Source organism: Brachyhypopomus gauderio, unplaced genomic scaffold (assembly GCF_052324685.1).
Source record: "Brachyhypopomus gauderio isolate BG-103 unplaced genomic scaffold, BGAUD_0.2 sc157, whole genome shotgun sequence".
Taxonomy (NCBI): domain Eukaryota; kingdom Metazoa; phylum Chordata; class Actinopteri; order Gymnotiformes; family Hypopomidae; genus Brachyhypopomus; species Brachyhypopomus gauderio.
In genome coordinates this window covers 146,387-169,842 of record NW_027506978.1, presented here as the reverse complement: position 1 = coordinate 169,842, position 23,456 = coordinate 146,387, and the positions used below count along the sequence as shown (strand labels likewise).

Here is a 23,456-nt window from a genome sequence, read left to right as displayed (position 1 = left end):
TGAGAAGCATATTTAAAACTGGCTAGCAGGAAGAGAGCACACTCTCTCTTTCCACACGCCCAACAAGACACTCACGCTGCAAGCAGGAGTCGAACCTGCGCGGGGAAACCCCATTGGATTTCAAGTCCAACGCCTTAACCTCTCGGCCATCGCAGCTCGGCGGAGCGAGAGTAACATAGAGATCAATTCCTTGGACTTCCTCAAGCTCAATGATGAGTGCACAAGTGTCATTGCTTCTGAGTTGCAAATGGCTTGAGAAGAAAATTCAAATAAATGAATCTCCATAAGTCTACTCACTATTAACTTCAAGCTGGTACCAATTCCAAGTGATCAGGTATTCAAAAGCGTGTCATCAAAAGTGAATCAAAAAGAATCAAAAGTGAAAAGTGTCCGACGTGGTCCATTATTCTGTGTTGGCACCACGACACTGCAGTTTGATCTGGGAGCAAACATGCTCCAAAGAGGCAGCTTGATGTCTCAGTAGAGGTGTCAATACAGACGCCATCAAGGTATTGACTGAACGGTCAGTGGAGAGAATTGAATTGGATGCAACACAACTTGCTGTGCACACGCGAATTTACAAAAGAAAAAGCACAGCTTGAATCAACTAGGGATGACCTGTAAGAGTCATGTGCCAATACTATTTTCAGGTAGGGGGTGTGCTCAGCATGCGAGTGAATAAGGAAAGAGCGTTTGAGCATCTTTTGGGGGCTCGTCAATCTTTTCAAAAAGCTTCTGCTGCCCCGTGTGAGGGTCGAACTCACGACCTTCAGATTATGAGACTGACGCGCTACCTACTGCGCTAACGAGGCTAGGAAAGAAGAAGCGAGGCTGAGGAAGAACTAACAAAGCTGGAGAAAAAATGTATCCGCCCCCAATTCACTCCTTGGAGCATGGCGGCAAGTGCACCTGCAGCAACTAATTACTGCCAACAACAGCTAACAAACAACAAGGTTAGCACAAGAAGCCTGGAATTAACCAGAATCTGAGGCCAACGTAATTAAACTCTAATCCTACCCTAACCAATCACAGGATGTTCCAAGAGTAGACAAACAACGCACACAAACAAAAAAAAAAACAAAAATACCACCAAAATACAAGTACAAACGACACCTACCTCATGAAGGTATGAAGTGAAGCTTTCTCTGGAGTGCTTTTAGTAGATGCAAAGCAGTAATGTGTGCCAAGAAATTCAGAACTTGCATGTGGGAAAGAGAGAAATGCAAAATCTCAGTTGATCTAAGATGGATATTGCAGTTCGGTACAATGCACTGGAATACAAAGACAAAATGAATTGCCAATGTAGCTAAAGCCAATTTTGCAGCAAATGGTTTGCATGACTTAACTAGGAAGGCAGATGAATCAAACCTGTAGGTCACCAAGATTCTTTGAGTTTTTCCTATCATAAGTCCACAAACTGACGATGGTAAAAGAGGAATGGCAACAGTGAGTCAATATCACCACAATGTGTTCTTTTTACCACCTCCTTGCAGGCACAATGATTCAGAGTACTTTAAAATCAAGGGGACAAGTGCACGTCACCTGACTCAGCATCACTGCAAGACACAGCACGTGTCCTCGTTAGTATAGTGGATAGTATCTCCGCCTGTCACGCGGAAGACCGGGGTTCGATTCCCAGACGGGGAGACCCTCTTTTAGCGCAAGGCGGAGCAACCAGTGACCAGCCATGAAAGAATGTGGCACTTTTTCTTTTACCTGAAACAAGACATCGCTATGTTGCATGAAGATCTTTGGATGAAGCACCTGTGAGTGCAAGCTCTCCCCACTGGTGGCATAAGGTCTCATCACAAATCACATTAGAGAGGCAAGTTAATCCTCTACGCTGCAAGAGACCCCACTGCATTTCCATGCCAACACATTGTAACGACAAAGCAGCCATTTGTAACTCAATTCCTGGGACTATTTCAGGATCAGTTAGGACTGCTAAAGTTTGGCAGCACAAAGTTGCAAATGGCATGAGAAGCATATTTAAAACTGGCTAGCAGGAAGAGAGCACACTCTCTCTTTCCACACTCCCAACAAGACACTCACGCTGCAAGCAGGAGTCGAACCTGCGCGGGGAAACCCCATTGGATTTCAAGTCCAACGCCTTAACCTCTAGGCCATCGCAGTTCGGAGGAGCGAGAGTAACATAGAGATCAATTCCTTGGACTTCCTCAAGCTCAATGATGAGTGCACAAGTGTCATTGCTTCTGAGTTGCAAATGGCTTGAGTAGAAAATTCAAATAAATGAATCTCCATAAGTCTACTCACTATTAACTTCAAGCTGGTACCAATTCCAGGTGATCAGGTATTCAAAAGCGTGTCATCAAAAGTGAATCAAAAAGAATCAAAAGTGAAAAGTGTCCGACGTGGTCCATTATTCTGTGTTGGCTCCACGACACTGCAGTTTGATCTGGGAGCAAACATGCTCCAAAGAGGCAGCTTGATGTCTCAGTAGAGGTGTCAATACAGACGCCATCAAGGTATTGACTGAACGGTCAGTGGAGAGAATTGAATTGGATGCAACACAACTTGCTGTGCACACGCGAATTTACAAAAGAAAAAGCACAGCTTGAATCAACTAGGGATGACCTGTAAGAGTCATGTGCCAATACTATTTTCAGGGTAGGGGGTGTGCTCAGCATGCGAGTGAATAAGGAAAGAGCGTTTGAGCATCTTTTGGGGGCTCGTCAATCTTTTCAAAAAGCTTCTGCTGCCCCGTGTGAGGGTCGAACTCACGACCTTCAGATTATGAGACTGACGCGCTACCTACTGCGCTAACGAGGCTAGGAAAGAAGAAGCGAGGCTGAGGAAGAACTAACAAAGCTGGAGAAAAAATGTATCCGCCCCCAATTCACTCCTTGGAGCATGGCGGCAAGTGCACCTGCAGCAACTAATTACTGCCAACAACAGCTAACAAACAACAAGGTTAGCACAAGAAGCCTGGAATTAACCAGAATCTGAGGCCAACGTAATTAAACTCTAATCCTACCCTAACCAATCACAGGATGTTCCAAGAGTAGACAAACAATGCACACAAACAAAAAAAAAAACAAAAATACCACCAAAATACAAGTACAAACGACACCTACCTCATGAAGGTATGAAGTGAAGCTTTCTCTGGAGTGCTTTTAGTAGATGCAAAGCAGTAATGTGTGCCAAGAAATTCAGAACTTGCATGTGGGAAAGAGAGAAATGCAAAATCTCAGTTGATCTAAGATGGATATTGCAGTTCGGTACAATGCACTAGAATACGAAGACAAAATGAATTGCCAATGTAGCTAAAGCCAATTTTGCAGCAAATGGTTTGCATGACTTAACTAGGAAGGCAGATGAATCAAACTTGTAGGTCACCAAGATTCTTTGAGTTTTTCCTATCATAAGTCCACAAACTGACGATGGTAAAAGAGGAGTGGCAACAGTGAGTCAATATCACCACAATGTGTTCTTTTTACCACCTCCTTGCAGGCACAATGATTCAGAGTACTTTAAAATCAAGGGGACAAGTGCACGTCACCTGACTCAGCATCACTGCGAGACACAGCACGTGTCCTCGTTAGTATAGTGGATAGTATCTCCGCCTGTCACGCGGAAGACCGGGGTTCGATTCCCCGACGGGGAGACCCTCTTTTAGCGCAAGGCGGAGCAACCAGTGACCGGCCATGAAAGAATGTGGCACTTTTTCTTTTACCTGAAACAAGACATCGCTATGTTGCATGAAGATCTTTGGATGAAGCACCTGTGAGTGCGAGCTCTCCCCACTGGTGGCATAAGGTCTCATCACAAATCACATTAGAGAGGCAAGTTAATCCTCTACGCTGCAAGAGACCCCACTGCATTTCCATGCCAACACATTGTAACGACGAAGCAGCCATTTGTAACTCAATTCCTGGGACTATTTCAGGATCAGTTAGGACTGCTAAAGTTTGGCAGCACAAAGTTGCAAATGGCATGAGAAGCATATTTAAAACTGGCTAGCAGGAAGAGAGCACACTCTCTCTTTCCACACGCCCAACAAGACACTCACGCTGCAAGCAGGAGTCGAACCTGCGCGGGGAAACCCCATTGGATTTCAAGTCCAACGCCTTAACCTCTCGGCCATCGCAGCTCGGCGGAGCGAGAGTAACATAGAGATCAATTCCTTGGACTTCCTCAAGCTCAATGATGAGTGCACAAGTGTCATTGCTTCTGAGTTGCAAATGGCTTGAGAAGAAAATTCAAATAAATGAATCTCCATAAGTCTACTCACTATTAACTTCAAGCTGGTACCAATTCCAGGTGATCAGGTATTCAAAAGCGTGTCATCAAAAGTGAATCAAAAAGAATCAAAAGTGAAAAGTGTCCGACGTGGTCCATTATTCTGTGTTGGCACCACGACACTGCAGTTTGATCTGGGAGCGAACATGCTCCAAAGAGGCAGCTTGATGTCTCAGTAGAGGTGTCAATACAGACGCCATCAAGGTATTGACTGAACGGTCAGTGGAGAGAATTGAATTGGATGCAACACAACTTGCTGTGTACACGCGAATTTACAAAAGAAAAAGCACAGCTTGAATCAACTAGGGATGACCTGTAAGAGTCATGTGCCAATACTATTTTCAGGTAGGGGGTGTGCTCAGCATGCGAGTGAATAAGGAAAGAGCGTTTGAGCATCTTTTGGGGGCTCGTCAATCTTTTCAAAAAGCTTCTGCTGCCCCGTGTGAGGGTCGAACTCACGACCTTCAGATTATGAGACTGACGCGCTACCTACTGCGATAACGAGGCTAGGAAAGAAGAAGCGAGGCTGAGGAAGAACTAACAAAGCTGGAGAAAAAATGTATCCGCCCCCAATTCACTCCTTGGAGCATGGCGGCAAGTGCACCTGCAGCAACTAATTACTGCCAACAACAGCTAACAAACAACAAGCTTAGCACAAGAAGCCTGGAATTAACCAGAATCTGAGGCCAACGTAATTAAACTCTAATCCTACCCTAACAAATCACAGGATGTTCCAAGAGTAGACAAACAACGCACACAAACAAAAAAAAACAAAAATACCACCAAAATACAAGTACAAACGACAGCTACCTCATGAAGGTATGAAGTGAAGCTTTCTCTGGAGTGCTTTTAGTAGATGCAAAGCAGTAATGTGTGCCAAGAAATTCAGAACTTGCATGTGGGAAAGAGAGAAATGCAAAATCTCAGTTGATCTAAGATGGATATTGCAGTTCGGTACAATGCACTGGAATACGAAGACAAAATGAATTGCCAATGTAGCTAAAGCCAATTTTGCAGCAAATGGTTCGCATGACTTAACTAGGAAGGCAGATGAATCAAACCTGTAGGTCACCAAGATTCTTTGAGTTTTTCCTATCATAAGTCCACAAACTGACGATGGTAAAAGAGGAGTGGCAACAGTGAGTCAATATCACCACAATGTGTTCTTTTTACCACCTCCTTGCAGGCACAATGATTCAGAGTACTTTAAAATCAAGGGGACAAGTGCACGTCACCTGACTCAGCATCACTGCGAGACACAGCACGTGTCCTCGTTAGTATAGTGGATAGTATCTCCGCCTGTCACGCGGAAGACCGGGGTTCGATTCCCCGACGGGGAGACCCTCTTTTAGCGCAAGGCGGAGCAACCAGTGACCGGCCATGAAAGAATGTGGCACTTTTTCTTTTACCTGAAACAAGACATCGCTATGTTGCATGAAGATCTTTGGATGAAGCACCTGTGACTGCGAGCTCTCCCCACTGGTGGCATAAGGTCTCATCACAAATCACATTAGAGAGGCAAGTTAATCCTCTACGCTGCAAGAGACCCCACTGCATTTCCATGCCAACACATTGTAACGACGAAGCAGCCATTTGTAACTCAATTCCTGGGACTATTTCAGGATCAGTTAGGACTGCTAAAGTTTGGCAGCACAAAGTTGCAAATGGCATGAGAAGCATATTTAAAACTGGCTAGCAGGAAGAGAGCACGCTCTCTCTTTCCACACGCCCAACAAGACACTCACGCTGCAAGCAGGAGTCGAACCTGCGCGGGGAAACCCCATTGGATTTCAAGTCCAACGCCTTAACCTCTCGGCCATCGCAGCTCGGCGGAGCGAGAGTAACATAGAGATCAATTCCTTGGACTTCCTCAAGCTCAATGATGAGTGCACAAGTGTCATTGCTTCTGAGTTGCAAATGGCTTGAGAAGAAAATTCAAATAAATGAATCTCCATAAGTCTACTCACTATTAACTTCAAGCTGGTACCAATTCCAAGTGATCAGGTATTCAAAAGCGTGTCATCAAAAGTGAATCAAAAAGAATCAAAAGTGAAAAGTGTCCGACGTGGTCCATTATTCTGTGTTGGCACCACGACACTGCAGTTTGATCTGGGAGCGAACATGCTCCAAAGAGGCAGCTTGATGTCTCAGTAGAGGTGTCAATACAGACGCCATCAAGGTATTGACTGAACGGTCAGTGGAGAGAATTGAATTGGATGCAACACAACTTGCTGTGTACACGCGAATTTACAAAAGAAAAAGCACAGCTTGAATCAACTAGGGATGACCTGTAAGAGTCATGTGCCAATACTATTTTCAGGTAGGGGGTGTGCTCAGCATGCGAGTGAATAAGGAAAGAGCGTTTGAGCATCTTTTGGGGGCTCGTCAATCTTTTCAAAAAGCTTCTGCTGCCCCGTGTGAGGGTCGAACTCACGACCTTCAGATTATGAGACTGACGCGCTACCTACTGCGATAACGAGGCTAGGAAAGAAGAAGCGAGGCTGAGGAAGAACTAACAAAGCTGGAGAAAAAATGTATCCGCCCCCAATTCACTCCTTGGAGCATGGCGGCAAGTGCACCTGCAGCAACTAATTACTGCCAACAACAGCTAACAAACAACAAGCTTAGCACAAGAAGCCTGGAATTAACCAGAATCTGAGGCCAACGTAATTAAACTCTAATCCTACCCTAACAAATCACAGGATGTTCCAAGAGTAGACAAACAACGCACACAAACAAAAAAAAACAAAAATACCACCAAAATACAAGTACAAACGACAGCTACCTCATGAAGGTATGAAGTGAAGCTTTCTCTGGAGTGCTTTTAGTAGATGCAAAGCAGTAATGTGTGCCAAGAAATTCAGAACTTGCATGTGGGAAAGAGAGAAATGCAAAATCTCAGTTGATCTAAGATGGATATTGCAGTTCGGTACAATGCACTGGAATACGAAGACAAAATGAATTGCCAATGTAGCTAAAGCCAATTTTGCAGCAAATGGTTCGCATGACTTAACTAGGAAGGCAGATGAATCAAACCTGTAGGTCACCAAGATTCTTTGAGTTTTTCCTATCATAAGTCCACAAACTGACGATGGTAAAAGAGGAGTGGCAACAGTGAGTCAATATCACCACAATGTGTTCTTTTTACCACCTCCTTGCAGGCACAATGATTCAGAGTACTTTAAAATCAAGGGGACAAGTGCACGTCACCTGACTCAGCATCACTGCGAGACACAGCACGTGTCCTCGTTAGTATAGTGGATAGTATCTCCGCCTGTCACGCGGAAGACCGGGGTTCGATTCCCCGACGGGGAGACCCTCTTTTAGCGCAAGGCGGAGCAACCAGTGACCGGCCATGAAAGAATGTGGCACTTTTTCTTTTACCTGAAACAAGACATCGCTATGTTGCATGAAGATCTTTGGATGAAGCACCTGTGAGTGCGAGCTCTCCCCACTGGTGGCATAAGGTCTCATCACAAATCACATTAGAGAGGCAAGTTAATCCTCTACGCTGCAAGAGACCCCACTGCATTTCCATGCCAACACATTGTAACGACGAAGCAGCCATTTGTAACTCAATTCCTGGGACTATTTCAGGATCAGTTAGGACTGCTAAAGTTTGGCAGCACAAAGTTGCAAATGGCATGAGAAGCATATTTAAAACTGGCTAGCAGGAAGAGAGCACACTCTCTCTTTCCACACGCCCAACAAGACACTCACGCTGCAAGCAGGAGTCGAACCTGCGCGGGGAAACCCCATTGGATTTCAAGTCCAACGCCTTAACCTCTCGGCCATCGCAGCTCGGCGGAGCGAGAGTAACATAGAGATCAATTCCTTGGACTTCCTCAAGCTCAATGATGAGTGCACAAGTGTCATTGCTTCTGAGTTGCAAATGGCTTGAGAAGAAAATTCAAATAAATGAATCTCCATAAGTCTACTCACTATTAACTTCAAGCTGGTACCAATTCCAAGTGATCAGGTATTCAAAAGCGTGTCATCAAAAGTGAATCAAAAAGAATCAAAAGTGAAAAGTGTCCGACGTGGTCCATTATTCTGTGTTGGCACCACGACACTGCAGTTTGATCTGGGAGCGAACATGCTCCAAAGAGGCAGCTTGATGTCTCAGTAGAGGTGTCAATACAGACGCCATCAAGGTATTGACTGAACGGTCAGTGGAGAGAATTGAATTGGATGCAACACAACTTGCTGTGTACACGCGAATTTACAAAAGAAAAAGCACAGCTTGAATCAACTAGGGATGACCTGTAAGAGTCATGTGCCAATACTATTTTCAGGTAGGGGGTGTGCTCAGCATGCGAGTGAATAAGGAAAGAGCGTTTGAGCATCTTTTGGGGGCTCGTCAATCTTTTCAAAAAGCTTCTGCTGCCCCGTGTGAGGGTCGAACTCACGACCTTCAGATTATGAGACTGACGCGCTACCTACTGCGATAACGAGGCTAGGAAAGAAGAAGCGAGGCTGAGGAAGAACTAACAAAGCTGGAGAAAAAATGTATCCGCCCCCAATTCACTCCTTGGAGCATGGCGGCAAGTGCACCTGCAGCAACTAATTACTGCCAACAACAGCTAACAAACAACAAGCTTAGCACAAGAAGCCTGGAATTAACCAGAATCTGAGGCCAACGTAATTAAACTCTAATCCTACCCTAACCAATCACAGGATGTTCCAAGAGTAGACAAACAACGCACACAAACAAAAAAAAAACAAAAATACCACCAAAATACAAGTACAAACGACACCTACCTCATGAAGGTATGAAGTGAAGCTTTCTCTGGAGTGCTTTTAGTAGATGCAAAGCAGTAATGTGTGCCAAGAAATTCAGAACTTGCATGTGGGAAAGAGAGAAATGCAAAATCTCAGTTGATCTAAGATGGATATTGCAGTTCGGTACAATGCACTGGAATACAAAGACAAAATGAATTGCCAATGTAGCTAAAGCCAATTTTGCAGCAAATGGTTTGCATGACTTAACTAGGAAGGCAGATGAATCAAACCTGTAGGTCACCAAGATTCTTTGAGTTTTTCCTATCATAAGTCCACAAACTGACGATGGTAAAAGAGGAGTGGCAACAGTGAGTCAATATCACCACAATGTGTTCTTTTTACCACCTCCTTGCAGGCACAATGATTCAGAGTACTTTAAAATCAAGGGGACAAGTGCACGTCACCTGACTCAGCATCACTGCGAGACACAGCACGTGTCCTCGTTAGTATAGTGGATAGTATCTCCGCCTGTCACGCGGAAGACCGGGGTTCGATTCCCCGACGGGGAGACCCTCTTTTAGCGCAAGGCGGAGCAACCAGTGACCGGCCATGAAAGAATGTGGCACTTTTTCTTTTACCTGAAACAAGACATCGCTATGTTGCATGAAGATCTTTGGATGAAGCACCTGTGAGTGCGAGCTCTCCCCACTGGTGGCATAAGGTCTCATCACAAATCACATTAGAGAGGCAAGTTAATCCTCTACGCTGCAAGAGACCCCACTGCATTTCCATGCCAACACATTGTAACGACGAAGCAGCCATTTGTAACTCAATTCCTGGGACTATTTCAGGATCAGTTAGGACTGCTAAAGTTTGGCAGCACAAAGTTGCAAATGGCATGAGAAGCATATTTAAAACTGGCTAGCAGGAAGAGAGCACACTCTCTCTTTCCACACGCCCAACAAGACACTCACGCTGCAAGCAGGAGTCGAACCTGCGCGGGGAAACCCCATTGGATTTCAAGTCCAACGCCTTAACCTCTCGGCCATCGCAGCTCGGCGGAGCGAGAGTAACATAGAGATCAATTCCTTGGACTTCCTCAAGCTCAATGATGAGTGCACAAGTGTCATTGCTTCTGAGTTGCAAATGGCTTGAGAAGAAAATTCAAATAAATGAATCTCCATAAGTCTACTCACTATTAACTTCAAGCTGGTACCAATTCCAAGTGATCAGGTATTCAAAAGCGTGTCATCAAAAGTGAATCAAAAAGAATCAAAAGTGAAAAGTGTCCGACGTGGTCCATTATTCTGTGTTGGCACCACGACACTGCAGTTTGATCTGGGAGCAAACATGCTCCAAAGAGGCAGCTTGATGTCTCAGTAGAGGTGTCAATACAGACGCCATCAAGGTATTGACTGAACGGTCAGTGGAGAGAATTGAATTGGATGCAACACAACTTGCTGTGTACACGCGAATTTACAAAAGAAAAAGCACAGCTTGAATCAACTAGGGATGACCTGTAAGAGTCATGTGCCAATACTATTTTCAGGTAGGGGGTGTGCTCAGCATGCGAGTGAATAAGGAAAGAGCGTTTGAGCATCTTTTGGGGGCTCGTCAATCTTTTCAAAAAGCTTCTGCTGCCCCGTGTGAGGGTCGAACTCACGACCTTCAGATTATGAGACTGACGTGCTACCTACTGCGCTAACGAGGCTAGGAAAGAAGAAGCGAGGCTGAGGAAGAACTAACAAAGCTGGAGAAAAAATGTATCCGCCCCCAATTCACTCCTTGGAGCATGGCGGCAAGTGCACCTGCAGCAACTAATTACTGCCAACAACAGCTAACAAACAACAAGGTTAGCACAAGAAGCCTGGAATTAACCAGAATCTGAGGCCAACGTAATTAAACTCTAATCCTACCCTAACCAATCACAGGATGTTCCAAGAGTAGACAAACAACGCACACAAACAAAAAAAAAACAAAAATACCACCAAAATACAAGTACAAACGACACCTACCTCATGAAGGTATGAAGTGAAGCTTTCTCTGGAGTGCTTTTAGTAGATGCAAAGCAGTAATGTGTGCCAAGAAATTCAGAACTTGCATGTGGGAAAGAGAGAAATGCAAAATCTCAGTTGATCTAAGATGGATATTGCAGTTCGGTACAATGCACTGGAATACAAAGACAAAATGAATTGCCAATGTAGCTAAAGCCAATTTTGCAGCAAATGGTTTGCATGACTTAACTAGGAAGGCAGATGAATCAAACCTGTAGGTCACCAAGATTCTTTGAGTTTTTCCTATCATAAGTCCACAAACTGACGATGGTAAAAGAGGAGTGGCAACAGTGAGTCAATATCACCACAATGTGTTCTTTTTACCACCTCCTTGCAGGCACAATGATTCAGAGTACTTTAAAATCAAGGGGACAAGTGCACGTCACCTGACTCAGCATCACTGCGAGACACAGCACGTGTCCTCGTTAGTATAGTGGATAGTATCTCCGCCTGTCACGCGGAAGACCGGGGTTCGATTCCCCGACGGGGAGACCCTCTTTTAGCGCAAGGCGGAGCAACCAGTGACCGGCCATGAAAGAATGTGGCACTTTTTCTTTTACCTGAAACAAGACATCGCTATGTTGCATGAAGATCTTTGGATGAAGCACCTGTGAGTGCGAGCTCTCCCCACTGGTGGCATAAGGTCTCATCACAAATCACATTAGAGAGGCAAGTTAATCCTCTACGCTGCAAGAGACCCCACTGCATTTCCATGCCAACACATTGTAACGACGAAGCAGCCATTTGTAACTCAATTCCTGGGACTATTTCAGGATCAGTTAGGACTGCTAAAGTTTGGCAGCACAAAGTTGCAAATGGCATGAGAAGCATATTTAAAACTGGCTAGCAGGAAGAGAGCACACTCTCTCTTTCCACACGCCCAACAAGACACTCACGCTGCAAGCAGGAGTCGAACCTGCGCGGGGAAACCCCATTGGATTTCAAGTCCAACGCCTTAACCTCTCGGCCATCGCAGCTCGGCGGAGCGAGAGTAACATAGAGATCAATTCCTTGGACTTCCTCAAGCTCAATGATGAGTGCACAAGTGTCATTGCTTCTGAGTTGCAAATGGCTTGAGAAGAAAATTCAAATAAATGAATCTCCATAAGTCTACTCACTATTAACTTCAAGCTGGTACCAATTCCAGGTGATCAGGTATTCAAAAGCGTGTCATCAAAAGTGAATCAAAAAGAATCAAAAGTGAAAAGTGTCCGACGTGGTCCATTATTCTGTGTTGGCACCACGACACTGCAGTTTGATCTGGGAGCGAACATGCTCCAAAGAGGCAGCTTGATGTCTCAGTAGAGGTGTCAATACAGACGCCATCAAGGTATTGACTGAACGGTCAGTGGAGAGAATTGAATTGGATGCAACACAACTTGCTGTGTACACGCGAATTTACAAAAGAAAAAGCACAGCTTGAATCAACTAGGGATGACCTGTAAGAGTCATGTGCCAATACTATTTTCAGGTAGGGGGTGTGCTCAGCATGCGAGTGAATAAGGAAAGAGCGTTTGAGCATCTTTTGGGGGCTCGTCAATCTTTTCAAAAAGCTTCTGCTGCCCCGTGTGAGGGTCGAACTCACGACCTTCAGATTATGAGACTGACGCGCTACCTACTGCGCTAACGAGGCTAGGAAAGAAGAAGCGAGGCTGAGGAAGAACTAACAAAGCTGGAGAAAAAATGTATCCGCCCCCAATTCACTCCTTGGAGCATGGCGGCAAGTGCACCTGCAGCAACTAATTACTGCCAACAACAGCTAACAAACAACAAGCTTAGCACAAGAAGCCTGGAATTAACCAGAATCTGAGGCCAACGTAATTAAACTCTAATCCTACCCTAACCAATCACAGGATGTTCCAAGAGTAGACAAACAACGCACACAAACAAAAAAAAAAACAAAAATACCACCAAAATACAAGTACAAACGACACCTACCTCATGAAGGTATGAAGTGAAGCTTTCTTTGGAGTGCTTTTAGTAGATGCAAAGCAGTAATGTGTGCCAAGAAATTCAGAACTTGCATGTGGGAAAGAGAGAAATGCAAAATCTCAGTTGATCTAAGATGGATATTGCAGTTCGGTACAATGCACTGGAATACGAAGACAAAATGAATTGCCAATGTAGCTAAAGCCAATTTTGCAGCAAATGGTTCGCATGACTTAACCCTGATGAGATCCGGGCGTGGTCTACCTTCTTGGGGTCCAGCTGGGCGTGGGGGACCCATTGCATTTTTTGTTAAAATAATCAGCAGATTTAGCCCAATTGCAAGTAAAATAAACAATACATATGTTAAATTAGTTTGCTCTCATTTATTTATTAGTTACTTTTTTATTAAAATGTAACACAATAAGGAAATGAATCATAAATCATGCTGGCTGACAGGCTGGTCCTATGGCTAGCTGCTGACGGGCTGGTGCTAACGGAGCTGGCTGCTGCTCATCCTCCTTTTCATTATCACTATCAGACTGATATTTCAGAAATGTGATCCTGAAATTTCTTCTTCTGAATCACCATCAAAATCCTCTGTCTCTTCCAATAGCAGCTGTAAGGCAGTCTGAACTGAGAATCGCTTTGCCATCTTTTATAGCATTTTTAGCATTTTTAGCATTTATAGCATCATGTCCCCATGATTGGATGAAACACACACTCACACACACATACACACACACACACACACACACACACACACACACACACACACACACACACACACACACACACACACACAGGTCCAGAGAGGAGGGAGGGATAATGAGGGCTGAGAGAAAAGATGCTTCTTTCAGATCTCACCCCTTTGTCTCTATAGAGATTCTTCGTCTGCTGTCTGACAATATGCAATCAACCCCTGATGTGACAACCATCAAAAGTGTTGATGGTTGCTCACCTTTGCATGCCAAACTCCTCTGTCCTTTGTTTGTATATCCTTTAAAGTCATACAGACGACTATCAACTACCCAACCCAATGTTGATTGCCCACTTTGACTAGCCCAGGGCCCAGTGGACCCTGGACCCTGTATGTAATACAAATGTGAAGGGGGGGGTACGGGGGGTGGTCATTGAAAATATTTTCTGATTTATGTTGCTCACAGAAAATGAGCCAAGGACCAATGAATCTCAGTTTGAAAAAAAAAAAATTGTAGAATTTTTTTAATCTGATTTTTTAAAAATGGGTCCCACAGACCCTTGGACCATATAAGGGTTAACTAGGAAGGCAGATGAATCAAACCTGTAGGTCACCAAGATTCTTTGAGTTTTTCCTATCATAAGTCCACAAACTGACGATGGTAAAAGAGGAGTGGCAACAGTGAGTCAATATCACCACAATGTGTTCTTTTTACCATCTCCTTGCAGGCACAATGATTCAGAGTACTTTAAAATCAAGGGGACAAGTGCACGTCACCTGACTCAGCATCACTGCGAGACACAGCACGTGTCCTCGTTAGTATAGTGGATAGTATCTCCGCCTGTCACGCGGAAGACCGGGGTTCGATTCCCCGACGGGGAGACCCTCTTTTAGCGCAAGGCGGAGCAACCAGTGACCGGCCATGAAAGAATGTGGCACTTTTTCTTTTACCTGAAACAAGACATCACTATGTTGCATGAAGATCTTTGGATGAAGCACCTGTGAGTGCAAGCTCTCCCCACTGGTGGCATAAGGTCTCATCACAAATCACATTAGAGAGGCAAGTTAATCCTCTAAGCTGCAAGAGACCCCACTGCATTTCCATGCCAACACATTGTAACGACGAAGCAGCCATTTGTAACTCAATTCCTGGGACTATTTCAGGATCAGTTAGGACTGCTAAAGTTTGGCAGCACAAAGTTGCAAATGGCATGAGAAGCATATTTAAAACTGGCTAGCAGGAAGAGAGCACACTCTCTCTTTCCACACGCCCAACAAGACACTCACGCTGCAAGCAGGAGTCGAACCTGCGCGGGGAAACCCCATTGGATTTCAAGTCCAACGCCTTAACCTCTCGGCCATCGCAGCTCGGCGGAGCGAGAGTAACATAGAGATCAATTCCTTGGACTTCCTCAAGCTCAATGATGAGTGCACAAGTGTCATTGCTTCTGAGTTGCAAATGGCTTGAGAAGAAAATTCAAATAAATGAATCTCCATAAGTCTACTAACTATTAACTTCAAGCTGGTACCAATTCCAGGTGATCAGGTATTCAAAAGCGTGTCATCAAAAGTGAATCAAAAAGAATCAAAAGTGAAAAGTGTCCGACGTGGTCCATTATTCTGTGTTGGCACCACGACACTGCAGTTTGATCTGGGAGCGAACATGCTCCAAAGAGGGAGCTTGATGTCTCAGTAGAGGTGTCAATACAGACGCCATCAAGGTATTGACTGAACGGTCAGTGGAGAGAATTGAATTGGATGCAACACAACTTGCTGTGTACACGCGAATTTACAAAAGAAAAAGCACAGCTTGAATCAACTAGGGATGACCTGTAAGAGTCATGTGCCAATACTATTTTCAGGTAGGGGGTGTGCTCAGCATGCGAGTGAATAAGGAAAGAGCGTTTGAGCATCTTTTGGGGGCTCGTCAATCTTTTCAAAAAGCTTCTGCTGCCCCGTGTGAGGGTCGAACTCACGACCTTCAGATTATGAGACTGACGCGCTACCTACTGCGCTAACGAGGCTAGGAAAGAAGAAGCGAGGCTGAGGAAGAACTAACAAAGCTGGAGAAAAAATGTATCCGTCCCCAATTCACTCCTTGGAGCATGGCGGCAAGTGCACCTGCAGCAACTAATTACTGCCAACAACAGCTAACAAACAACAAGGTTAGCACAAGAAGCCTGGAATTAACCAGAATCTGAGGCCAACGTAATTAAACTCTAATCCTACCCTAACCAATCACAGGATGTTCCAAGAGTAGACAAACAACGCACACAAACAAAAAAAAAACAAAAATACCACCAAAATACAAGTACAAACGACACCTACCTCATGAAGGTATGAAGTGAAGCTTTCTCTGGAGTGCTTTTAGTAGATGCAAAGCAGTAATGTGTGCCAAGAAATTCAGAACTTGCATGTGGGAAAGAGAGAAATGCAAAATCTCAGTTGATCTAAGATGGATATTGCAGTTCGGTACAATGCACTGGAATACAAAGACAAAATGAATTGCCAATGTAGCTAAAGCCAATTTTGCAGCAAATGGTTTGCATGACTTAACTAGGAAGGCAGATGAATCAAACCTGTAGGTCACCAAGATTCTTTGAGTTTTTCCTATCATAAGTCCACAAACTGACGATGGTAAAAGAGGAGTGGCAACAGTGAGTCAATATCACCACAATGTGTTCTTTTTACCACCTCCTTGCAGGCACAATGATTCAGAGTACTTTAAAATCAAGGGGACAAGTGCACGTCACCTGACTCAGCATCACTGCGAGACACAGCACGTGTCCTCGTTAGTATAGTGGATAGTATCTCCGCCTGTCACGCGGAAGACCGGGGTTCGATTCCCCGACGGGGAGACCCTCTTTTAGCGCAAGGCGGAGCAACCAGTGACCGGCCATGAAAGAATGTGGCACTTTTTCTTTTACCTGAAACAAGACATCGCTATGTTGCATGAAGATCTTTGGATGAAGCACCTGTGAGTGCGAGCTCTCCCCACTGGTGGCATAAGGTCTCATCACAAATCACATTAGAGAGGCAAGTTAATCCTCTACGCTGCAAGAGACCCCACTGCATTTCCATGCCAACACATTGTAACGACGAAGCAGCCATTTGTAACTCAATTCCTGGGACTATTTCAGGATCAGTTAGGACTGCTAAAGTTTGGCAGCACAAAGTTGCAAATGGCATGAGAAGCATATTTAAAACTGGCTAGCAGGAAGAGAGCACACTCTCTCTTTCCACACGCCCAACAAGACACTCACGCTGCAAGCAGGAGTCGAACCTGCGCGGGGAAACCCCATTGGATTTCAAGTCCAACGCCTTAACCTCTCGGCCATCGCAGCTCGGCGGAGCGAGAGTAACATAGAGATCAATTCCTTGGACTTCCTCAAGCTCAATGATGAGTGCACAAGTGTCATTGCTTCTGAGTTGCAAATGGCTTGAGAAGAAAATTCAAATAAATGAATCTCCATAAGTCTACTCACTATTAACTTCAAGCTGGTACCAATTCCAGGTGATCAGGTATTCAAAAGCGTGTCATCAAAAGTGAATCAAAAAGAATCAAAAGTGAAAAGTGTCCGACGTGGTCCATTATTCTGTGTTGGCACCACGACACTGCAGTTTGATCTGGGAGCGAACATGCTCCAAAGAGGCAGCTTGATGTCTCAGTAGAGGTGTCAATACAGACGCCATCAAGGTATTGACTGAACGGTCAGTGGAGAGAATTGAATTGGATGCAACACAACTTGCTGTGTACACGCGAATTTACAAAAGAAAAAGCACAGCTTGAATCAACTAGGGATGACCTGTAAGAGTCATGTGCCAATACTATTTTCAGGTAGGGGGTGTGCTCAGCATGCGAGTGAATAAGGAAAGAGCGTTTGAGCATCTTTTGGGGGCTCGTCAATCTTTTCAAAAAGCTTCTGCTGCCCCGTGTGAGGGTCGAACTCACGACCTTCAGATTATGAGACTGACGCGCTACCTACTGCGCTAACGAGGCTAGGAAAGAAGAAGCGAGGCTGAGGAAGAACTAACAAAGCTGGAGAAAAAATGTATCCGCCCCCAATTCACTCCTTGGAGCATGGCGGCAAGTGCACCTGCAGCAACTAATTACTGCCAACAACAGCTAACAAACAACAAGGTTAGCACAAGAAGCCTGGAATTAACCAGAATCTGAGGCCAACGTAATTAAACTCTAATCCTACCCTAACCAATCACAGGATGTTCCAAGAGTAGACAAACAACGCACACAAACAAAAAAAAAACAAAAATACCACCAAAATACAAGTACAAACGACACCTACCTCATGAAGGTATGAAGTGAAGCTTTCTCTGGAGTGCTTTTAGTAGATGCAAAGCAGTAATGTGTGCCAAGAAATTCAGAACTTGCATGTGGGAAAGAGAGAAATGCAAAATCTCAGTTGATCTAAGATGGATATTGCAGTTCGGTACAATGCACTGGAATACAAAGACAAAATGAATTGCCAATGTAGCTAAAGCCAATTTTGCAGCAAATGGTTTGCATGACTTAACTAGGAAGGCAGATGAATCAAACCTGTAGGTCACCAAGATTCTTTGAGTTTTTCCTATCATAAGTCCACAAACTGACGATGGTAAAAGAGGAGTGGCAACAGTGAGTCAATATCACCACAATGTGTTCTTTTTACCACCTCCTTGCAGGCACAATGATTCAGAGTACTTTAAAATCAAGGGGACAAGTGCACGTCACCTGACTCAGCATCACTGCGAGACACAGCACGTGTCCTCGTTAGTATAGTGGATAGTATCTCCGCCTGTCACGCGGAAGACCGGGGTTCGATTCCCCGACGGGGAGACCCTCTTTTAGCGCAAGGCGGAGCAACCAGTGACCGGCCATGAAAGAATGTGGCACTTTTTCTTTTACCTGAAACAAGACATCGCTATGTTGCATGAAGATCTTTGGATGAAGCACCTGTGAGTGCGAGCTCTCCCCACTGGTGGCATAAGGTCTCATCACAAATCACATTAGAGAGGCAAGTTAATCCTCTACGCTGCAAGAGACCCCACTGCATTTCCATGCCAACACATTGTAACGACGAAGCAGCCATTTGTAACTCAATTCCTGGGACTATTTCAGGATCAGTTAGGACTGCTAAAGTTTGGCAGCACAAAGTTGCAAATGGCATGAGAAGCATATTTAAAACTGGCTAGCAGGAAGAGAGCACACTCTCTCTTTCCACACGCCCAACAAGACACTCACGCTGCAAGCAGGAGTCGAACCTGCGCGGGGAAACCCCATTGGATTTCAAGTCCAACGCCTTAACCTCTCGGCCATCGCAGCTCGGCGGAGCGAGAGTAACATAGAGATCAATTCCTTGGACTTCCTCAAGCTCAATGATGAGTGCACAAGTGTCATTGCTTCTGAGTTGCAAATGGCTTGAGAAGAAAATTCAAATAAATGAATCTCCATAAGTCTACTCACTATTAACTTCAAGCTGGTACCAATTCCAAGTGATCAGGTATTCAAAAGCGTGTCATCAAAAGTGAATCAAAAAGAATCAAAAGTGAAAAGTGTCCGACGTGGTCCATTATTCTGTGTTGGCACCACGACACTGCAGTTTGATCTGGGAGCAAACATGCTCCAAAGAGGCAGCTTGATGTCTCAGTAGAGGTGTCAATACAGACGCCATCAAGGTATTGACTGAACGGTCAGTGGAGAGAATTGAATTGGATGCAACACAACTTGCTGTGTACACGCGAATTTACAAAAGAAAAAGCACAGCTTGAATCAACTAGGGATGACCTGTAAGAGTCATGTGCCAATACTATTTTCAGGTAGGGGGTGTGCTCAGCATGCGAGTGAATAAGGAAAGAGCGTTTGAGCATCTTTTGGGGGCTCGTCAATCTTTTCAAAAAGCTTCTGCTGCCCCGTGTGAGGGTCGAACTCACGACCTTCAGATTATGAGACTGACGTGCTACCTACTGCGCTAACGAGGCTAGGAAAGAAGAAGCGAGGCTGAGGAAGAACTAACAAAGCTGGAGAAAAAATGTATCCGCCCCCAATTCACTCCTTGGAGCATGGCGGCAAGTGCACCTGCAGCAACTAATTACTGCCAACAACAGCTAACAAACAACAAGGTTAGCACAAGAAGCCTGGAATTAACCAGAATCTGAGGCCAACGTAATTAAACTCTAATCCTACCCTAACCAATCACAGGATGTTCCAAGAGTAGACAAACAACGCACACAAACAAAAAAAAAACAAAAATACCACCAAAATACAAGTACAAACGACACCTACCTCATGAAGGTATGAAGTGAAGCTTTCTCTGGAGTGCTTTTAGTAGATGCAAAGCAGTAATGTGTGCCAAGAAATTCAGAACTTGCATGTGGGAAAGAGAGAAATGCAAAATCTCAGTTGATCTAAGATGGATATTGCAGTTCGGTACAATGCACTGGAATACAAAGACAAAATGAATTGCCAATGTAGCTAAAGCCAATTTTGCAGCAAATGGTTTGCATGACTTAACTAGGAAGGCAGATGAATCAAACCTGTAGGTCACCAAGATTCTTTGAGTTTTTCCTATCATAAGTCCACAAACTGACGATGGTAAAAGAGGAGTGGCAACAGTGAGTCAATATCACCACAATGTGTTCTTTTTACCACCTCCTTGCAGGCACAATGATTCAGAGTACTTTAAAATCAAGGGGACAAGTGCACGTCACCTGACTCAGCATCACTGCGAGACACAGCACGTGTCCTCGTTAGTATAGTGGATAGTATCTCCGCCTGTCACGCGGAAGACCGGGGTTCGATTCCCCGACGGGGAGACCCTCTTTTAGCGCAAGGCGGAGCAACCAGTGACCGGCCATGAAAGAATGTGGCACTTTTTCTTTTACCTGAAACAAGACATCGCTATGTTGCATGAAGATCTTTGGATGAAGCACCTGTGAGTGCGAGCTCTCCCCACTGGTGGCATAAGGTCTCATCACAAATCACATTAGAGAGGCAAGTTAATCCTCTACGCTGCAAGAGACCCCACTGCATTTCCATGCCAACACATTGTAACGACGAAGCAGCCATTTGTAACTCAATTCCTGGGACTATTTCAGGATCAGTTAGGACTGCTAAAGTTTGGCAGCACAAAGTTGCAAATGGCATGAGAAGCATATTTAAAACTGGCTAGCAGGAAGAGAGCACACTCTCTCTTTCCACACGCCCAACAAGACACTCACGCTGCAAGCAGGAGTCGAACCTGCGCGGGGAAACCCCATTGGATTTCAAGTCCAACGCCTTAACCTCTCGGCCATCGCAGCTCGGCGGAGCGAGAGTAACATAGAGATCAATTCCTTGGACTTCCTCAAGCTCAATGATGAGTGCACAAGTGTCATTGCTTCTGAGTTGCAAATGGCTTGAGAAGAAAATTCAAATAAATGAATCTCCATAAGTCTACTCACTATTAACTTCAAGCTGGTACCAATTCCAGGTGATCAGGTATTCAAAAGCGTGTCATCAAAAGTGAATCAAAAAGAATCAAAAGTGAAAAGTGTCCGACGTGGTCCATTATTCTGTGTTGGCACCACGACACTGCAGTTTGATCTGGGAGCGAACATGCTCCAAAGAGGCAGCTTGATGTCTCAGTAGAGGTGTCAATACAGACGCCATCAAGGTATTGACTGAACGGTCAGTGGAGAGAATTGAATTGGATGCAACACAACTTGCTGTGTACACGCGAATTTACAAAAGAAAAAGCACAGCTTGAATCAACTAGGGATGACCTGTAAGAGTCATGTGCCAATACTATTTTCAGGTAGGGGGTGTGCTCAGCATGCGAGTGAATAAGGAAAGAGCGTTTGAGCATCTTTTGGGGGCTCGTCAATCTTTTCAAAAAGCTTCTGCTGCCCCGTGTGAGGGTCGAACTCACGACCTTCAGATTATGAGACTGACGCGCTACCTACTGCGCTAACGAGGCTAGGAAAGAAGAAGCGAGGCTGAGGAAGAACTAACAAAGCTGGAGAAAAAATGTATCCGCCCCCAATTCACTCCTTGGAGCATGGCGGCAAGTGCACCTGCAGCAACTAATTACTGCCAACAACAGCTAACAAACAACAAGGTTAGCACAAGAAGCCTGGAATTAACCAGAATCTGAGGCCAACGTAATTAAACTCTAATCCTACCCTAACCAATCACAGGATGTTCCAAGAGTAGACAAACAACGCACACAAACAAAAAAAAAACAAAAATACCACCAAAATACAAGTACAAACGACACCTACCTCATGAAGGTATGAAGTGAAGCTTTCTCTGGAGTGCTTTTAGTAGATGCAAAGCAGTAATGTGTGCCAAGAAATTCAGAACTTGCATGTGGGAAAGAGAGAAATGCAAAATCTCAGTTGATCTAAGATGGATATTGCAGTTCGGTACAATGCACTGGAATACAAAGACAAAATGAATTGCCAATGTAGCTAAAGCCAATTTTGCAGCAAATGGTTTGCATGACTTAACTAGGAAGGCAGATGAATCAAACCTGTAGGTCACCAAGATTCTTTGAGTTTTTCCTATCATAAGTCCACAAACTGACGATGGTAAAAGAGGAGTGGCAACAGTGAGTCAATATCACCACAATGTGTTCTTTTTACCACCTCCTTGCAGGCACAATGATTCAGAGTACTTTAAAATCAAGGGGACAAGTGCACGTCACCTGACTCAGCATCACTGCGAGACACAGCACGTGTCCTCGTTAGTATAGTGGATAGTATCTCCGCCTGTCACGCGGAAGACCGGGGTTCGATTCCCCGACGGGGAGACCCTCTTTTAGCGCAAGGCGGAGCAACCAGTGACCGGCCATGAAAGAATGTGGCACTTTTTCTTTTACCTGAAACAAGACATCGCTATGTTGCATGAAGATCTTTGGATGAAGCACCTGTGAGTGCGAGCTCTCCCCACTGGTGGCATAAGGTCTCATCACAAATCACATTAGAGAGGCAAGTTAATCCTCTACGCTGCAAGAGACCCCACTGCATTTCCATGCCAACACATTGTAACGACGAAGCAGCCATTTGTAACTCAATTCCTGGGACTATTTCAGGATCAGTTAGGACTGCTAAAGTTTGGCAGCACAAAGTTGCAAATGGCATGAGAAGCATATTTAAAACTGGCTAGCAGGAAGAGAGCACACTCTCTCTTTCCACACGCCCAACAAGACACTCACGCTGCAAGCAGGAGTCGAACCTGCGCGGGGAAACCCCATTGGATTTCAAGTCCAACGCCTTAACCTCTCGGCCATCGCAGCTCGGCGGAGCGAGAGTAACATAGAGATCAATTCCTTGGACTTCCTCAAGCTCAATGATGAGTGCACAAGTGTCATTGCTTCTGAGTTGCAAATGGCTTGAGAAGAAAATTCAAATAAATGAATCTCCATAAGTCTACTCACTATTAACTTCAAGCTGGTACCAATTCCAAGTGATCAGGTATTCAAAAGCGTGTCATCAAAAGTGAATCAAAAAGAATCAAAAGTGAAAAGTGTCCGACGTGGTCCATTATTCTGTGTTGGCACCACGACACTGCAGTTTGATCTGGGAGCAAACATGCTCCAAAGAGGCAGCTTGATGTCTCAGTAGAGGTGTCAATACAGACGCCATCAAGGTATTGACTGAACGGTCAGTGGAGAGAATTGAATTGGATGCAACACAACTTGCTGTGTACACGCGAATTTACAAAAGAAAAAGCACAGCTTGAATCAACTAGGGATGACCTGTAAGAGTCATGTGCCAATACTATTTTCAGGTAGGGGGTGTGCTCAGCATGCGAGTGA

The 23,456-nt window shown here is 44.7% G+C and overlaps 1 protein-coding gene and 33 non-coding genes across 34 annotated transcripts in view; 10 read left to right on the top strand and 24 right to left on the bottom strand.

Annotated features, from left to right (window-relative positions):
• The window catches only part of LOC143500564 (uncharacterized), a 198,990-nt gene that overhangs the window by 48,020 nt on the left and 127,514 nt on the right, over positions 1 to 23,456 (bottom strand). The gene's annotated exons all lie outside the window — the stretch shown is intronic.
• trnas-uga (transfer RNA serine (anticodon UGA)) lies at positions 75 to 156 on the bottom strand. The gene has a single exon. It is a non-coding gene; the product is annotated as a tRNA-Ser (tRNA).
• trnam-cau (transfer RNA methionine (anticodon CAU)) lies at positions 740 to 812 on the bottom strand. Its single transcript has one exon. It is a non-coding gene; the product is annotated as a tRNA-Met (tRNA).
• Positions 2,052 to 2,133, bottom strand: trnas-uga (transfer RNA serine (anticodon UGA)). The gene has a single exon. It is a non-coding gene; the product is annotated as a tRNA-Ser (tRNA).
• trnam-cau (transfer RNA methionine (anticodon CAU)) lies at positions 2,718 to 2,790 on the bottom strand. Its single transcript has one exon. It is a non-coding gene; the product is annotated as a tRNA-Met (tRNA).
• On the top strand, positions 3,554 to 3,625 carry trnad-guc (transfer RNA aspartic acid (anticodon GUC)). Its single transcript has one exon. It is a non-coding gene; the product is annotated as a tRNA-Asp (tRNA).
• Positions 4,030 to 4,111, bottom strand: trnas-uga (transfer RNA serine (anticodon UGA)). Its single transcript has one exon. It is a non-coding gene; the product is annotated as a tRNA-Ser (tRNA).
• trnam-cau (transfer RNA methionine (anticodon CAU)) lies at positions 4,695 to 4,767 on the bottom strand. The gene has a single exon. It is a non-coding gene; the product is annotated as a tRNA-Met (tRNA).
• trnad-guc (transfer RNA aspartic acid (anticodon GUC)) lies at positions 5,529 to 5,600 on the top strand. Its single transcript has one exon. It is a non-coding gene; the product is annotated as a tRNA-Asp (tRNA).
• On the bottom strand, positions 6,005 to 6,086 carry trnas-uga (transfer RNA serine (anticodon UGA)). Its single transcript has one exon. It is a non-coding gene; the product is annotated as a tRNA-Ser (tRNA).
• On the bottom strand, positions 6,670 to 6,742 carry trnam-cau (transfer RNA methionine (anticodon CAU)). The gene has a single exon. It is a non-coding gene; the product is annotated as a tRNA-Met (tRNA).
• trnad-guc (transfer RNA aspartic acid (anticodon GUC)) lies at positions 7,504 to 7,575 on the top strand. Its single transcript has one exon. It is a non-coding gene; the product is annotated as a tRNA-Asp (tRNA).
• Positions 7,980 to 8,061, bottom strand: trnas-uga (transfer RNA serine (anticodon UGA)). The gene has a single exon. It is a non-coding gene; the product is annotated as a tRNA-Ser (tRNA).
• On the bottom strand, positions 8,645 to 8,717 carry trnam-cau (transfer RNA methionine (anticodon CAU)). The gene has a single exon. It is a non-coding gene; the product is annotated as a tRNA-Met (tRNA).
• trnad-guc (transfer RNA aspartic acid (anticodon GUC)) lies at positions 9,480 to 9,551 on the top strand. Its single transcript has one exon. It is a non-coding gene; the product is annotated as a tRNA-Asp (tRNA).
• Positions 9,956 to 10,037, bottom strand: trnas-uga (transfer RNA serine (anticodon UGA)). The gene has a single exon. It is a non-coding gene; the product is annotated as a tRNA-Ser (tRNA).
• Positions 10,621 to 10,693, bottom strand: trnam-cau (transfer RNA methionine (anticodon CAU)). The gene has a single exon. It is a non-coding gene; the product is annotated as a tRNA-Met (tRNA).
• trnad-guc (transfer RNA aspartic acid (anticodon GUC)) lies at positions 11,456 to 11,527 on the top strand. Its single transcript has one exon. It is a non-coding gene; the product is annotated as a tRNA-Asp (tRNA).
• trnas-uga (transfer RNA serine (anticodon UGA)) lies at positions 11,932 to 12,013 on the bottom strand. The gene has a single exon. It is a non-coding gene; the product is annotated as a tRNA-Ser (tRNA).
• trnam-cau (transfer RNA methionine (anticodon CAU)) lies at positions 12,597 to 12,669 on the bottom strand. Its single transcript has one exon. It is a non-coding gene; the product is annotated as a tRNA-Met (tRNA).
• trnad-guc (transfer RNA aspartic acid (anticodon GUC)) lies at positions 14,473 to 14,544 on the top strand. The gene has a single exon. It is a non-coding gene; the product is annotated as a tRNA-Asp (tRNA).
• On the bottom strand, positions 14,949 to 15,030 carry trnas-uga (transfer RNA serine (anticodon UGA)). Its single transcript has one exon. It is a non-coding gene; the product is annotated as a tRNA-Ser (tRNA).
• Positions 15,614 to 15,686, bottom strand: trnam-cau (transfer RNA methionine (anticodon CAU)). Its single transcript has one exon. It is a non-coding gene; the product is annotated as a tRNA-Met (tRNA).
• trnad-guc (transfer RNA aspartic acid (anticodon GUC)) lies at positions 16,449 to 16,520 on the top strand. Its single transcript has one exon. It is a non-coding gene; the product is annotated as a tRNA-Asp (tRNA).
• trnas-uga (transfer RNA serine (anticodon UGA)) lies at positions 16,925 to 17,006 on the bottom strand. Its single transcript has one exon. It is a non-coding gene; the product is annotated as a tRNA-Ser (tRNA).
• On the bottom strand, positions 17,590 to 17,662 carry trnam-cau (transfer RNA methionine (anticodon CAU)). The gene has a single exon. It is a non-coding gene; the product is annotated as a tRNA-Met (tRNA).
• trnad-guc (transfer RNA aspartic acid (anticodon GUC)) lies at positions 18,425 to 18,496 on the top strand. Its single transcript has one exon. It is a non-coding gene; the product is annotated as a tRNA-Asp (tRNA).
• On the bottom strand, positions 18,901 to 18,982 carry trnas-uga (transfer RNA serine (anticodon UGA)). The gene has a single exon. It is a non-coding gene; the product is annotated as a tRNA-Ser (tRNA).
• trnam-cau (transfer RNA methionine (anticodon CAU)) lies at positions 19,566 to 19,638 on the bottom strand. Its single transcript has one exon. It is a non-coding gene; the product is annotated as a tRNA-Met (tRNA).
• Positions 20,401 to 20,472, top strand: trnad-guc (transfer RNA aspartic acid (anticodon GUC)). The gene has a single exon. It is a non-coding gene; the product is annotated as a tRNA-Asp (tRNA).
• On the bottom strand, positions 20,877 to 20,958 carry trnas-uga (transfer RNA serine (anticodon UGA)). The gene has a single exon. It is a non-coding gene; the product is annotated as a tRNA-Ser (tRNA).
• On the bottom strand, positions 21,542 to 21,614 carry trnam-cau (transfer RNA methionine (anticodon CAU)). Its single transcript has one exon. It is a non-coding gene; the product is annotated as a tRNA-Met (tRNA).
• Positions 22,377 to 22,448, top strand: trnad-guc (transfer RNA aspartic acid (anticodon GUC)). Its single transcript has one exon. It is a non-coding gene; the product is annotated as a tRNA-Asp (tRNA).
• trnas-uga (transfer RNA serine (anticodon UGA)) lies at positions 22,853 to 22,934 on the bottom strand. Its single transcript has one exon. It is a non-coding gene; the product is annotated as a tRNA-Ser (tRNA).